Raw genomic sequence first — 15,138 nt, forward strand, 5'->3', positions numbered from 1 at the left:
TGTGTGTGTGTGTGTGTGTGTGTGTGTGTTTTTCCCTTTGTTATTAATTTAATTTTTATGGGATTCACAGTACTTGCACAAACCGCCCCCTATCTGCCTCGAAGCAGAGGAAAAGGAAATAGCTGATGTTGATTCCCCCCCCCCCCCCTGCCCCCCAACACCCCTTCATAATTCATTTTGGATTAATTCCCCTGTCTTCAGAGACAATCCTAATTCTTTATTATTTCCACTTCACAGGCTTGATGACATCCCCATATCCACATATCATATCCAGGGGAAACTTTACACCCAGCAGACCTTCTTGTTTTCTCTCTTCTTTTGCTGTCTACTTTCTCACTTCCAAAGTCCTTTACCTTTTGTTCGTACGCTCTTCATTTTTATTCTTTCTATCACTTCTCCATGTCTTTCCCTGTTCAGCGTTTCTCACTAGAGTGAAGTTACTTGTTAGTTTCTACTCAGCAGTCGGCTCTATAGAGAGAGGCAACCAACAGAAGCCACCTGCCTGTCTTGCTCTCTTCACACGCGCGCACACACACACACACACACACTTACCTTCCCGCCTCCTTCAGTTGATATCATAATACGTGTTCTGTGCGTGTCATGTCTGCTCGTCTCGCCCTATTCATTTGGGAAAGAAATGACACTGAGTGTTCATTGCCATTAAAGTGCCACTGGGAAAAAAAAATAAAAATCTACATTCATTTGTCACTTGCCTTCCTCTTCATGTAGTGCTGCATGTGCTTCTTTTTGACTCCCTCACAACACTCACTTGTCGATTTCTTTGCTTTTGGAAATGGTCAGTGGCAGGAGGGCAGTCTTTCTTTCTTTCTGATTCTTGAGTTTTTTTTTTTTTTTGGATGTCATGTGTAATTTCTTCTATGTTCCTTCTGCAAATTTTCTGTGACCATTTCCACCACTGCCATGGGTGCTTTCCTTTATCCCACATCTACTAAGCACACACTCTCTCTCTCACTCACTCACACACACACACACACACACACACACACACACACACACACACACACACACACACACACACACACACACACACACACACACACACACAATGCCCCATCTCCAATTCACTATTAAGTGGGCCCTGAATTTCCCCTGAGCTCTGGTATGGTGGCGGCTGCCTCTGGAGTCCGGCTGTGCTAGATGTGTTGTCTGCTCCGTTACCATTCAATTACCCTCCTGTAATCTGACAGGCTCCTCATGGCCTGCACTGGGACAATCACTAGTGTGTGCGTGTATGACTGTGCATGTCTTTTATATAAGTGCACTTCTCTTTCTTTCTCTCTCTCTTTCTATTGTAGTGTGTGTGTGTGTGTGTGTGTGTGTGTGTGTGTGTGTGTGTGTGTGTGTGTGTGTGTGTGCCTGCCTGCTATTATGTCTGTCTCTTTGAGGGCATTCCTGCATTTCAGATGCATGCAGAAGCATGGATGGTTTTGTGTTGTTTGCCTTGCTTTTCTGTTTCTTTCCTTAGTACTGCTCCCATTCAATGTCTCCCCTAAATCTCAGGCCTGAAGTCACTTGACATCTCGCTGCACTCAGAGAAACACACACTGATAGAACAGAAGAGACTCAGTCTTGCCATGAATGACCAAACCCAACATTTTGTTCTCTTATCCCCTCTATTATTGTCTTTGTCCTCCAATCTCTGTCTTGTCTCTTATCACTTTCTCCCCTCTGTTTTTCTTCTTCATTTTATCATGTTCCTGTAATCAATGTCCTCATGCTTTTTCTTTTCATCTTCATCTGCTCGTACCCCCTCCCACCCCACCACGTCTGTGTGAGGCAGGCTGGCTCTCGGTGTTGACCTGAGAAGGACTGACATTCAGAGGCCGGTCCCCTGCCTGCAGCACTGACATTTCTGCCAGACTTTGATGGCGCCTTTGAACAGAGATGTGTGGAGGGAAGAGCTGCCTGTCTCTCCACCTTCCAGCAGCTCTAGCTCTGCCTCTCCACCACTCAGAGTGAGATGTACTGTAGCAGATTGCTCTCCCATCGCACATGCAGGCACACATGCGCAAATATATACATGAATAGAATTGTGCATACATACATACACTATATAGACACACCTGAACTCTAGCATTCATATATATCTATACAGATGATGTTATTCACATGTGAAAAACACAATCACACATGCTCACACAATCATATAGCTCCAGCTGGGATGCCTTCAAAGACCCTCATCGCACCCCTGGGATAAAATTGGCACGGGTAGAGAGAGAGAAGAGCAGGTTGTTGGATGGGACCTGGTTATCTCTCCCACCTCTCCTCTTTCTACCCGGCACCCTGCCCCCTTCAAAGACACCCATGTCATTCTAGTAACGCTGTAGCATCTCCACTCATTCTCCTCTTCTTCTGCATCTGTTGTGCCTTCCAGTCTTCTCTAGCCTCTCCTCCATGCACCACGCTCCCTTTGTTACCAATTTTTCCACAAGGTTACAAAACACACAGGAGAAATAAATAAATAAATGAATGAATAAATAAATAAATAAATAAGTGAATACAGACAGAAAATCACTTGATGGAGGGTTGCTCTTCTGACAATCAGTGCAGCATGATGTAAAAAATGGAATCTTGTACAGTTATACAGTGAATGCCGATTCGGTGCCAGGTTGGCTGCTTTGGCAGATATTCCCATCTCTCTGCTGTCGCTACAGGGAATGGGATTTTTTCTTTTTTACGTGTTGGAGTTAGGGACCAAAGCATGTGGTGCTCTTTGAGTCTAATTAAAATGACTTGGCTATTTTGCCATGCATTGGGTCTTTCAGAGAGGTGGATGAGAATTGAAACACTTAATTTTGTTTCACTTGGTTCTGCCTCTCTGTGGAGTTGGACTGAGCCGAGCCTTGATGAGAGTGTGGATTTGACAGCTGTGCATGCATGCTGATGCATATTTGTGCATGTGTTTATGTGTGTGTGTGTGCACTGTAAAAATTCCCATTTTAATAAGTCCCTTAATTTGTATTCAGTCCTATAGTCATAAATAATTTAACTTTCAGTGCAGGAGCATTAAATGTCCTGACCACAAAGTGTGCAGATTGCACTGCTCTCGTCAGGCAGTTTATCAGCTAAGTTTGACTTGACGTCATTTTGGTCTTATTGACGTTCCTGGAAAGAAGCAAGATTTTTCTGATCCTTTGATAAAAGATGTGCTGCCAAAATGTCCATCTTGTATTATTTCATTCTATTATCTGTCTTTAAATCAGTCATCTTGCACAGTAAAAAAGTGTGCGACACTAATTCACTTGTGTCTAATGCAACAGACTCACTTTCAAGTGCTTTCTTGTATTAACTGATGTTTTCTTTTAAAAAAGGCAGAGTAATAGCTTTCTTTGAAGAATCTGTCACTTGTTTTGAGGAATAAATTTAATTGTCTCTGTAAAGAAAGATTGTTCCAAGCCTGTGGCTGTTCTAGAGTCTTTTGGGGCCGTAGGCAAAAATACAACCAACATTCATTACCATTATCTTAAATAATCTGACTTCACCAACAACAGACCTATAAAATGACAGGTAAACATTACTCTAGACAATGTTTATTTCAGTAACATGTCCAAAACCAAGCTGAATGGTTATGAATGCTAATACTAAGACGTTAAGGCTAACGAGTCATCTGCTGGTGTCCTGACTCTGACTCCTGGCACTCAACTCAAAGCTGGACACCCTAAGCTGCTCTGCTAGCTAAGTTAACTAATGTTAAACATCAAAATTATGACCACTCTATATCATCCCTTCTTCTTTGAACAGTGTGTAAATATCCCATTCTTGTCTGATGTAGGATTCTAGCAACTCCAGCAGTCCTTGTTCTTCTTTGTTATTTTTATTGTTTCATGAGGTGCCAAATATTTTCAACTGGTGAAATTTCTGGACTTTAGTTACGCCAGTTCACCATCTAGATGCTTCTACTATTAAGCTATGCTTTTATAGTAGATGCAGTATGCAGTTCAGCGTTCTCTTGCTGAAATTTGCAAAGCCTGTCCTGAAAAAGACATTGTCTGGATGGGAGCATATGTTGCTCTAAAACCTGTATATACCTTTCAGCATTGATGGTGCCTTTCTGGAAGTGCAAGCTGATAGTTCCATAGGCATGTATGCACCCCCCATGCCATCCGATCTGCAGGCTTTTGAACTGAGTGCTGGTAACAAGTTGGATGGTCCACAGATGCTAAGAACTCTGAAAGGCCCAGTGCAGATGTTTTCTTTTGGGGGCCCTTACTACCAAGCAAACACACAATCTCTCTCTCTCTCTCTCTCTCTCTCTCTCTCTCTCTCTCTCTCTCTCTCTCTCTCTCTCTCTCTCTCTCTCTCTCTCATTCTCTCTCTCTCTCTCTCTCTCTCGCTCATTCTCTCTCTCTCTCTCTCTCTCGCTCATTCTCTCACTCTCTCTCTCTCTCTCGATCATTCCTCTCTCCTCTCTCTCTCTCTCGCTCATTCTCTCTCTCTCTCTCTCTCTAGCTCCATCGTCTCTCTCTCTCTCCTCTCTCTCTCTCTCTCGCTCATGCTCTGTCTCACATACACACACACACGCACACTGTCTAAGTGTAAAAATAATATCCTATAGCAATAATTAATGATACCAATAACATCAGTCTAGCCTTTGATCAGCACCAGGGACAGCGAACACAGTCAGAGGTAGCAAGCTGGAACACATTTCTTTAAGCTTCTGCTATAAACTCACACCAGCTTCTTAAACTAGACTAGATTTAGCTTTGCTAAAGTAACATAAAGACGTTGTAATGCCTGTAAGCATGGAGCAAATGAGAGAAGCCATCAGCCAGAGATCCTCACAGACTGACTGGCTCGGTCACATTACCAAGCAGGCACACTCATTTTTAAAATTTCTCATTCAACAATCATTTCCAATGGACCAGCTTATGGACATATCACACACACATATTACAGCATAAATGCATATTTTTGACATGTAAGTATTAACAATATTTAAATACAATACTTCACAAAAACACAAACTACTCACTCATCAGAACTTAATGTTCTGGGTCTTGTACTCAGCAAAGTCACTGAAACACTGTTCAAGTCCAAAGTCCTTGTGGTAAGCTCTATTTGAGCACCACTTTTTGCTTTGGCTTGCTAAACATAATTTATAATGCTGCTGTGCTGATGAACTAATCTGCAAGACACTTGCCGAAAAATAAATTGTTGCATAGCTGATGCCAACAGGTTCATGTGCATTTTCCACAAATGACAGAGACCAAGGTCAGGAAGTAAAAGTAATATATTTTCCCAGCATGCCAAGTGTTCAATGTCCATAGTCAATAGTGATATGCTTCTTACTGCAACCAATAAGGATGATGTGTGTTTTTTATTTCAGCTGAGCTATGACCAAAAATGTGTGTTAAATGGAGTTTCCCATGTTAAATTCAAGTAGCCTGCAAATCCAGAATCTGGATTGGATCCAGATGCCGTTCAGTTTGGCATTAGTTCTTGGCCCTCCACAATGGTGTACTGAATATCAGATAAATCTGATAGGTTTTGAGGAAGATATGATTTTTAAAAATTTTGCCCTGTGTGTATTTTTGACTACTTTTGATATATTTCACCTGAAAAAAATTTGACCTTGCCTAAGCCTCACATGGGTGACTGCACAGTTCTTTTTCTTTTTTCTTTTTACATACACATTGGAACTAAAATCACACAAAAACAAAAAATCAGAGTAGAAAAAAGTTAGATTTTTTTTTTACTGTAAAAACCATGTTTAACAAATTGTTTTTATAACTTAAAATACAAACATAAGCTGTAATTTTCAAAAACTTATGTGCAAATTTAGCAAACAACAAAGTTATATAACGCATTTTACATTAAAATGCAGGCAATGCCTCAGGCGTTTTTTGTACAACTACCATGTGTCACAATAAGATCACACAAAATTATTTGTGCCACTCCAAAAATCACTTCCAGGTGTGTCGCTCTTCCTGTTGTTACACCTGGAGACAATGTTTACATTTGAGTCTGCCTTCAGTGGCTTTTTAGCTATTATTTGCCTTGTCCCTGACTACAGGACACACTAAACACACTACACTACACACTACGCTACACACACTCCAAACACGCTAAAATCTCTCAGATCTTTCAAATTTCAAAACTCCCTGTCAGTATCGGGATCTTTTTCGCGCTGTCCCTCCCACAACATTCACTTGTTGCTCAGCAACACATTGCCATAGATCGGTTTTTACAGTTTCTTCCTGCATCAAACACACGTCACAGTGAGGACAAATACAAGAAAAAGCATGGCGTAAATTACTGTTCATAACTCTGGTTTACTTGGTGTATCAACACAATTTAAAACTGGGAACATAGTTTGAAGTCCGCACTCACCGAGGCTGCTACGTCATCTTAAATCGATGATATCATTTTGACACGCTGGCACATCCATCGACTCCAGAGGCTCAAGATAGAGATTTTTTTTTTCAACTTTTCTGATTTTTCTTTTTAACTTGACCAAAAGAAGGTCAAAGAACAGAACAATTTTCTACTCAGACTCAGTCCATTTAAATGAACTTGACTCAGAGAAGATGGCAGCATTTATGGCTCATGCTCACATATGGCTTCTTTTCATGATATCTGCATTTGTGAATGGCATGGCAAACTGTGTTCACAGACAGTGATTTATGGAGTATTCTGAGCCTGTGATTTCCATGACAGAAATCGTGCCTGCTTTGCAGTGCCGCCTGAAGGTCTAGAGATCCAGCCATCCAGTAATGACTTCCAGTTTTGTTTCATGTGCACAGAGCTTCCTCTAGAATCGCAGAATCTTTTGATGACATTGTGTACTGTAGATTATGTCATTTCAAATTTGAAAAACATTATTCTGAAATTGTTCCACAATTTTTTGCATATTGGTGAACTGAGGAACTGCCACTCTAAGATGCTCTTTTTCATTCCCAGTCATGTTACTGACCTGCTGTAGGTCAGTTGCACAACAGTTTCTTTTTAGCATCAAGTACTTTTCCAGCCTTTTGTTGCCCCATCCAAACTTTTTTGAGACACGTTGTTGCCATCAAATTCAAAATGAACTAATATTTTTCATGCAATAATAAAATGTCTGTTTAAATATTTGATTTGTTTTCTAGACTCTTGAGAATAAAATATGGGTTTATAAGATTTGCAAATCATTGCTTTCTGCTCTAATTTACATTATACACGGCGTTCCATCCAACTTTTTGGGAATTGAGGTTATATTTGTTGTGCACAACCATCTTGTTTTTTTTCTCCACTTCCTCTTTTTCTTCTTCATTTTTTTCACTCCCAGAAGGATAACTCCTCTTCATTTTTGTTGAGTGGCTTTCGTTGTTATTTGGTTTGTTTAAACAGAATCATGCACGCCACTTACAAGGAGAGTGTGTGGAGTCCAGTGGGGTGCTCTTAGGGAGGTCAGGCCTCTCCTTCTGTAAACTTTGCACATTGCCGCTGCTGTAGTTTGTCAGCCCTCCAGGGACTGCCACTTTCCTGGGGCCCCAAGCAGTTGCCTGCCTTACCTGGTGGCAGGCAGTCCCTCTGTTCCCAGTCATGTGTAAGCAGTGGCTCTGTGAGGCTCTATTTGCAATAAATTGTGTGTATTTGTTACATATAAGTGCAGTTCTTATAGAAATTAATCCAAACTCCTCTTTTGCAAGTTTTGTAATCAAAGACATGGAATTTAACTTATATATAGTATTTCTTCAGATTCCCTTCTTTAGATACATCTAAACACAGTTTTGATTTCTTAAGTTGGACTGGAGGGCAGCTTCCTTATTGTGTGTTTTCTGAGTGTATCGATTTTATTAGCCACATGTTTCCTGGTTTAAAAAAAGAAAGATTTGACCACTGAATTTGCAGAGAAATTGTGCTTTGGTGCATGTCTAGCTGTGTGTATTTGTATGAGAGAGCGAGACAGGAAATGGCAGGTCCAAACCTCTCAAAAAGCCCTCCTGCCCAGTAGCATGGCATGATTCCATGTAAGTCTTTCTTGCCAGCTCTGCTCCCTTCCACTCCCCCCCCCTCTACCCCACCCCTCCAAGCTGGGGGCCCCAGGGTGCCTACAGCCTTCCTGTACTGGGATATTGATTGGGAATAGGGCTGCAGCTCACCTGCTAATTGAAAGCCGATTGGGGCCCTGGGGCAGAGCTGTAAAACAGGCCCCACGTGGCATTAAAAGCTGAAGGCTGATGGGCCACTGTAAATCCAGAGCTGCTAATAGTCGTGGTGTATATCCATCTGTGGTAGAGCTGTATGAGGGTGTGTGTGTCTGTCTTTGTGCTCTTTTATTCTAAATGTGATCATGCACAATGTTAATGGATGTATAGTGTGTGTGAACATCTTAATGTGTGCTATTTGTAAGAGCATGTGCAAGTATAATACTACTGTACATGGGCTTGTGTAAGCACATTAAAATGTGTGTGCATGTTCGAGTGGATACATTGGCATATTATGCACAGGTGGTTCATGGTGACAGCCTGGTTTCCCATAGCACCAGGAGGACAGTCTTGCCTGTAATGGACATATCCTTCCTTTTTCTTCAATCCTCCTGACAACAGAAGCAAGTGCTCTACATCTCTCCCTCCCTTCCTCAGTCTCACTTTCTCTCCCATCCTCTTGCTTTCTCTTCTTTCTTTGTCTCTGCACAAGTCACACCTGTGATCCTCCACTGAGACATCAGCTGTTGAGCTGAGCATATTTTTTTCAAAGCATTTCTCTCTTTCTCATTTTTTTCCATAACTGCCTGTCTTTGTGTGCGCGTGTGCGTGTGTTGGGTTCACTGTTGGTATTCCAGTACACCCCAAATTTGTGTGATGGAGGTGAGACCCTTTCCCTGTTTAGGTCAGTCAGCTGCTTTGACACCAAGCAGTATAGTCTCACAGATCTCACTTTATGCAGGGCTTTGTCCTGTTAAAACAGGAAACATGCTTCCACAAACTGCTGTTACTGTGTAGAAAGTGCATGCTTTTCCTTTGTTGTATGGACAGTGCAGGTCAGCATTTCTGCATGCCTTTGGCCCAACAGCATATTTATCTGTCTATCTACAAGATCTTTCTCCTTCATGCATACTTTTTCTTCTATTAAAGCTCTCCACTCAGCCTCCTCCTCTGTCTCTGTCTATCTCTCTCTGAGCTGCGTGATTGAGTAGGGAGAGTGCTGGCCGTCCTGCAGCATGGCACATGGAAACAGAGGTTAATTGGATTGTAATTAGAGCAGAGGTGATTAATTGATAGCATCTGTAAATTTGGATGTTTCCATTGTAAATGTGACAAATGAAAGCGTGGCAGGCCGGAGGAGAAAGGGCTGAGAGAGTAAAAGAAAGAGAGAGAGAGAGAGAGATAGACACACAAGTGTAGGAAAAACAGAGGAAGAGATGAAGAGGAGAATAGGCATAAGAGTAAGAAAGAGAGGTTTATTTTTAGTTATCGCTACAGCTATGCCCCATGGTGTTATAGGTAGATAAATATGATTGAATGCTTGTATAATCAAGCAGCATCTGGGTGGCAACTGACATACAACTGTGCTTACTTTTAGTGGCTTACATTCAAGTATTGACTCGAATTATTTTGTTCCACAAGTGTGGACTATGAAAGCATTTACCTGTAGTTTTGTTGGATGTCTTGAAGCAAATTCATCCTACTGTATATGACAGTAAGAAGGATCTGAAATTACAGCACAGCTCTTCCACACAATGTAAATAATAAATGTGCCAGTGAAATTTCTACACAGATTATGAAACTTCTGTTTAGTGATCTCTTTCCCAGTGATGTGGTGGTGGAGCGTCAGTGCCTAATCTAAAACCAGATGCATTAATTTTCACTGAAAAAAAAAAGACTGCAGTGTTTGCCAAAAAGCTGGCAGGAGCACAGCTTCCCAAATTTGCAGTTTGGAGCAGGTGACATCAGTGTTTGTTTGAGGGTCCACTGCAAGAAATCCACAGATGATGCAGATTCTGTCAGCCATGACTTTCATTTAATCAAAATACAGTATTATAACTGCAGCAATTTTGTCACTACAGGGTAAGACAAAATAATTCTACTCTTTATCTCATGGTCATTATGATGTGTGATATGTGACTTTCTGAATCTTATTTCATTCGTTATCTGAACAGTTGGCTCATATTTGACCATTAATACAACCTCCTAATTAAATAATTCATATGCAGTATGAATCAATAATTAGTCTTTCCTTTCCTTCCTTTCCTTTCCTTTCCTTTCCTTTCCTTTCCTTCCTTTCCTTTCCTTTCCTTTCCTCTTATTTTTTAAAGGACAAACAAAGACAAATCAAGACAGCAGTGTGATACATTCAGCAATTTTAAACATCCAAATTGGTTAACTTACCAGATGCTTGTTCTGTGATATAATGGAAATCACATCTGTTATATTGTCATAGTAACTCATAATGTTTTAATTTATCAACCATCAGCAAACAATCAGTATGTGAAGCTGTTTCATCTAAATACTTGAATACAGTGAAATCTTGGTCCATCAGTCTTGAATTTAGAAAGAATTGTTGTACTTTTTCTCTTGGTTTGTGTATCCATTATATTCTGCTTCAAAATGAAAGGAAGCTTTTTTAATCAAAGTATAGCATCAAGTCAGTCACTGATGTGGTTAGTTAAGTTGTGTGTGTGTGTGTGTGTGTGGGTGTGGGGGGGGGGGGGGTGTTAATCGGTGCTTTAATCAGCTGCTTTGGTGTTAATGAAATTAACAATGAGACAACCCTCAAAACAGGAATAGTTTTGCAGGTGGAAGCCAAAGACATTTTTTCCCTTCTCATCTCTCTAGTTTTGCGTTTGGCCAGGGTCAGTGTCACTACTGGTAGCATAAGGCGTTACCTGTACTCTATAGAACAGGGCTCTTCAACTCCAGGCCTCGAGAGCCCCTGTCCTGCAGGTTTTAGATGTGTCCCTGATCCAACACACCTGAATCAATTGGCTGAATTACCTCCTCAGTATGCAGTCAAGTCCTCCAGAGTCCTGCTAATGACTTCTATATTAGACTCAGGTGTGATGAAGCAGAGACACATCTAAAACCTGCAGGACAGGGGCTCTCAAGGCCTGGAGTTGAAGAGCCCTGCTATAGAAGTTGCACAAGTAGTCCAATTCTCCAGGATGATGCATCAGTATGTACCATTGCCAGAAGGTTTGCTGTGTCTCCATCACAGTCTCAAGAGCATGGAGGAGATTCCAGGGACAGGCATTTACTCAAGCAGAGCTGGACAGGGCTGTAGAAGGTCCTTAACCCATCAGCAGGACCGGTATCTTCTCCTTTGTGCAAGGAGGAACAGGATGAGCATTGCCAGAGCCCTACAAAAGGACCTAATGTGGCAATTGGCATTAAATAATGACCGTTTTATCAATAAATGTAATTTTCGGACTTGAATTTTAACAGTATTGACATCGTCAGTGGGACACTGCACAGTGGGTGCCAGCATACGGATACAACCATTGTACAAATACAGATACACATATAGTTAGAGCAATCCTATTTAATATTTGTCAAAATTATTACATTTTCCTGTAATTATTGATAATGTCTTTACTGTCAACGTGTTTTGTTCCCTCAGTCATGTTTGACTGTTTCTCACGTGATAATCTGAAATATAGCTTGTGGAGAGGATGTGAGAGATACAACATGTGGTGAATGTGTACTGACTTTGTCACAAGTAATGGCTAAGCTCATGCTGAGAAGGTTTTGCGGCCTCAATCCTCCAACAGACCTTTTTTTATGGGACATATATATATATATATATATATATATATATATAGTAAGATAAAGTAATATTTACTCTCCTAGGAAGAAGTTGAGTTGACATTGACAGCAATAGAAAACATGTAATAATGCATGCACAAGTAACATCCACAGTAGGGCCAAAACCTGCACAAACCATCAAATTAAGGTATCATCCAGGCACAGAGAAATTAACAAGGCTGTTTTTTTCCATCATCTGAGCACAGAAAAATTAATAGGCCTGTACTTTTTACAGTCGCAGGTTCTCTAGTGTAATTTCTCGGGCAGGTGTCACAACTATGAAAACCTTTTCACAGAATATGTGGACGGCTCACGATTGCTCATGTGGTTCGTTGCTCAACGGAACAAATTGTTCATTAACTGTGGGCCTAATGCTCTAACAAATGTCCCAGGAACATTGCTTCGGTGGACCACACTAGGATGGAATTAAGCTAATCAAATAAGCCTCCAGTCATGTCCTATCAGACAGCTCCAGACTGTAGCAAATGAGCCCACGTCGCAAAATTTACATTTCGTCTTCCCCAGGGGACAGGTAGGGTCCCACCTCACCACTACTTTTCTCCCCAATCAGCATCTGGCTCCTGGAGGAAGAAGATGGAAATGGGGAAAAAGAGAGATGTAGTAGTTCCTGGCTGTGCAGTGAAGCTGCTGAACCTCTCCTGCCACTTCCTGGGCATGCGTCTGATGAATAAGGGAGAGAAAATAGAGAAGATGACAGCAGGGGAAATATTTGCTGTTGTGGTTGAAGTGCTACTCAGATCCCAAGAATGAGGGCCGGGCATATTTGCGCAGCTGTCCATTTCCCAAGCGCCGAGTGCATGAGTGTGTGCCCGCTGGAGACTGTTTGTTTGTCAAAGTCACTATGGCTGCGATCTGTCAGTTATTTGTGCCTTTGGTTCTGAGTTAGTTACTCTATAAGTTTGTTTACATACATGCATGCATGGGCCTTAGAATGTGCGTGTGTATGTATGTGTGTGTGTGTGTGTGTGTATTTGTGTATCCAGGGAGAATTGAATCCATCTGTCTTTCTCGGATAAAGATGCCAGAAACAAGGAAGAAGGAGAGATTGTGCTCCAAGAGAGAGTTGGGAAGGAAGGAGAGCCAAACAGATTCCCCCATAAGTCCTAACTTGTCTCCTTGCTGCCTTCCTCCTTCCAGATGCTCACTACCTTGTCATCTTCCATTCTTTTGTGGAGTACTGGCCCACAGTCTCAAGAGAAAATCTATGCACCCCGTGCAAATGTGTTATTTTCTTAACATATTTTGAACTCCTATTCCCTGCAGCAATAAGTAATTTAAATGAAAGCAATGCACAGATGCAACTGTAAACACAAAACATAACCAGAGCTAACACTAGAGGCAAACATGCAGTGCTAATGGTGTAATAATAAATATATGTTGTTGTTTTTTATTGTGGTGAACCTGCTGTACTGTAATAAAAGCCAACTCCATCCACATGGTTTGTGTATTCCCTGCTAAGATCTTTCTTTTAAAATTGATTTAAATAAGGGGGTGGGTGGGAGGGGGGTTGCGCTACTTAAATTTTCATGCTGGTAACTTGATGATTTCAGGTATCTGAAACAGTGCTAAAGAAAAAGACATTTGTTCATCATTCATCATCCTGTATGAGATCATACAGGGTTTAGATTCCTGTATGATAAATCATAGTTTTATGGCAATATTACTTGTTTACTTGTAGCTATAAATAAAAATGCCTAAACTAGTAGTTTGTGCTGTCTTTAACTGGAATATTGATTCAAAAACTTACTGTCATGGTGCTGGGCCGTATGCCCAGTATTTTGTGTTTAGTTCTGTTTTCACTGGGTTTTGTTATTTTCTAGTTTTGTTTTGATCTTCCTTATTCATCTTAGTTCTGGCCTTATCAGTTGTGGTTTTCTAGTTCCCTTTGTTCTTGTCTTCCCTGTGTCTGTTTTTCTGTATTTTTCCCTGTTCCTTGGTCCATGTTTAGTTTTCCTCTGTGCCAGCCCCCTGTGTTAAGTCTGTGTGTACCTTGTTTGGTGTTTCCTGTTTTGTTTTGACAGTCTTACGTTCCCTGTGTGTTGTGTGGAGTTTTGCTTCCTGGGTTTCATTAGTATGATTTTGTCCACCTGTTTCTCCCCAGCTGTTTCCTGTTTTCCCTCGTCATTCCTGGTGTATTTATTGTCTGCGTTTCCCTTTGTTCCTTGTCGCGTCCTCCTTCATGGAGGTGTGGTTCTGTTCCTGTTTTGCTGCCTCTTCATAAACCTCAGTTTTGTATATTTCGGATTATTTTCAGTAAATAAACTCTTCACCTACATTCAGTCCTGTTTTGGAGTTCTGCTTTTGGGTCCACCCTGTTCGCCACACCACCCAACCATGACACTAACAATTGTAATCTATGGATTAACAGTTGTCGAATGAACTGAAAAAAACATACTGCCCTTTATTAATGACTAAAGCAACAGTCACACAGGCCTAGAGATCAGTTGGCAACCTCCTGGCAGCCACTGGTTGCTTGGGAAATGTTTATTCCCTGACACCAGCTGCCTAGGAAATTATATTTAATTTCAGCCATTTAATTGTTGCTCGATGTCACAAGAATTTTGGGTTCTTAAGAGGGTCCCCAACTCATCTCTAAGCCTGCGTGACTGGGGCTTTATATAGAACTTACTGTAGACATGTGGAGTCAAATATTCAACAGTTTTGCTATTTAAATGGAAACAAACAGCTCAGTTATAAGGAACACTACCTTAAGCAGTAACAGTTTAAAAAAAAAAAAGATCTGGTGGTGAAGATAGAAAACATAAGATAAAGAAAATATCTGTTTTATCATATTGTGGTTTACCACCTATTAGATGTGTCATGAGCCACATGGGCTGATAATGACTGGTGGACTCAAACACAAGACTCAGAGAGGCTGAATTGTGGATTTCTTTATTGTACAAAGGAGATTTGCAATAATGACAGAGGATTCTGAGGTGCCACTGGGTGCAGGTCTGACCATGGGAGAGGAGATTCTGGGGTCCAAACTGAAGTTTTCCAAAACATGAGTCCAGTTAGTGAGTGAATGAATGGAGGGCTGAAGGAGATTTCCTGGGGGATAGGCCACTGATTACTCTTGCTGTAGGAGCAGAGGATGTCGGAGGGGGAGCAGGCAGGTGAGTTGGTGCAGTGAGTGTTCTAAACAAAGCTTAGAGGAGAAGCAGACCAGCTCAGTGGGAGCATATAAGAGATTCTGGTGAGTAATCCGCACCTCAGCCAAGGAGAATGACGCTGGAAGCAGGGAGACATAGAAGTTAGCATGAGGAACTGACTAGTTCACAGAAACCTGATTACCACACAAAGGACGTAGGTAATCTGGCAGAGACTGGGTGCTTGAGCTGGCCCTTAAATGTAGGTTGTTAATGAGTCTGAT

The sequence above is a fragment of the Archocentrus centrarchus genome, chromosome 3, assembly GCF_007364275.1.
Source record: "Archocentrus centrarchus isolate MPI-CPG fArcCen1 chromosome 3, fArcCen1, whole genome shotgun sequence".
Classification (NCBI taxonomy): Eukaryota; Metazoa; Chordata; class Actinopteri; order Cichliformes; family Cichlidae; genus Archocentrus; species Archocentrus centrarchus.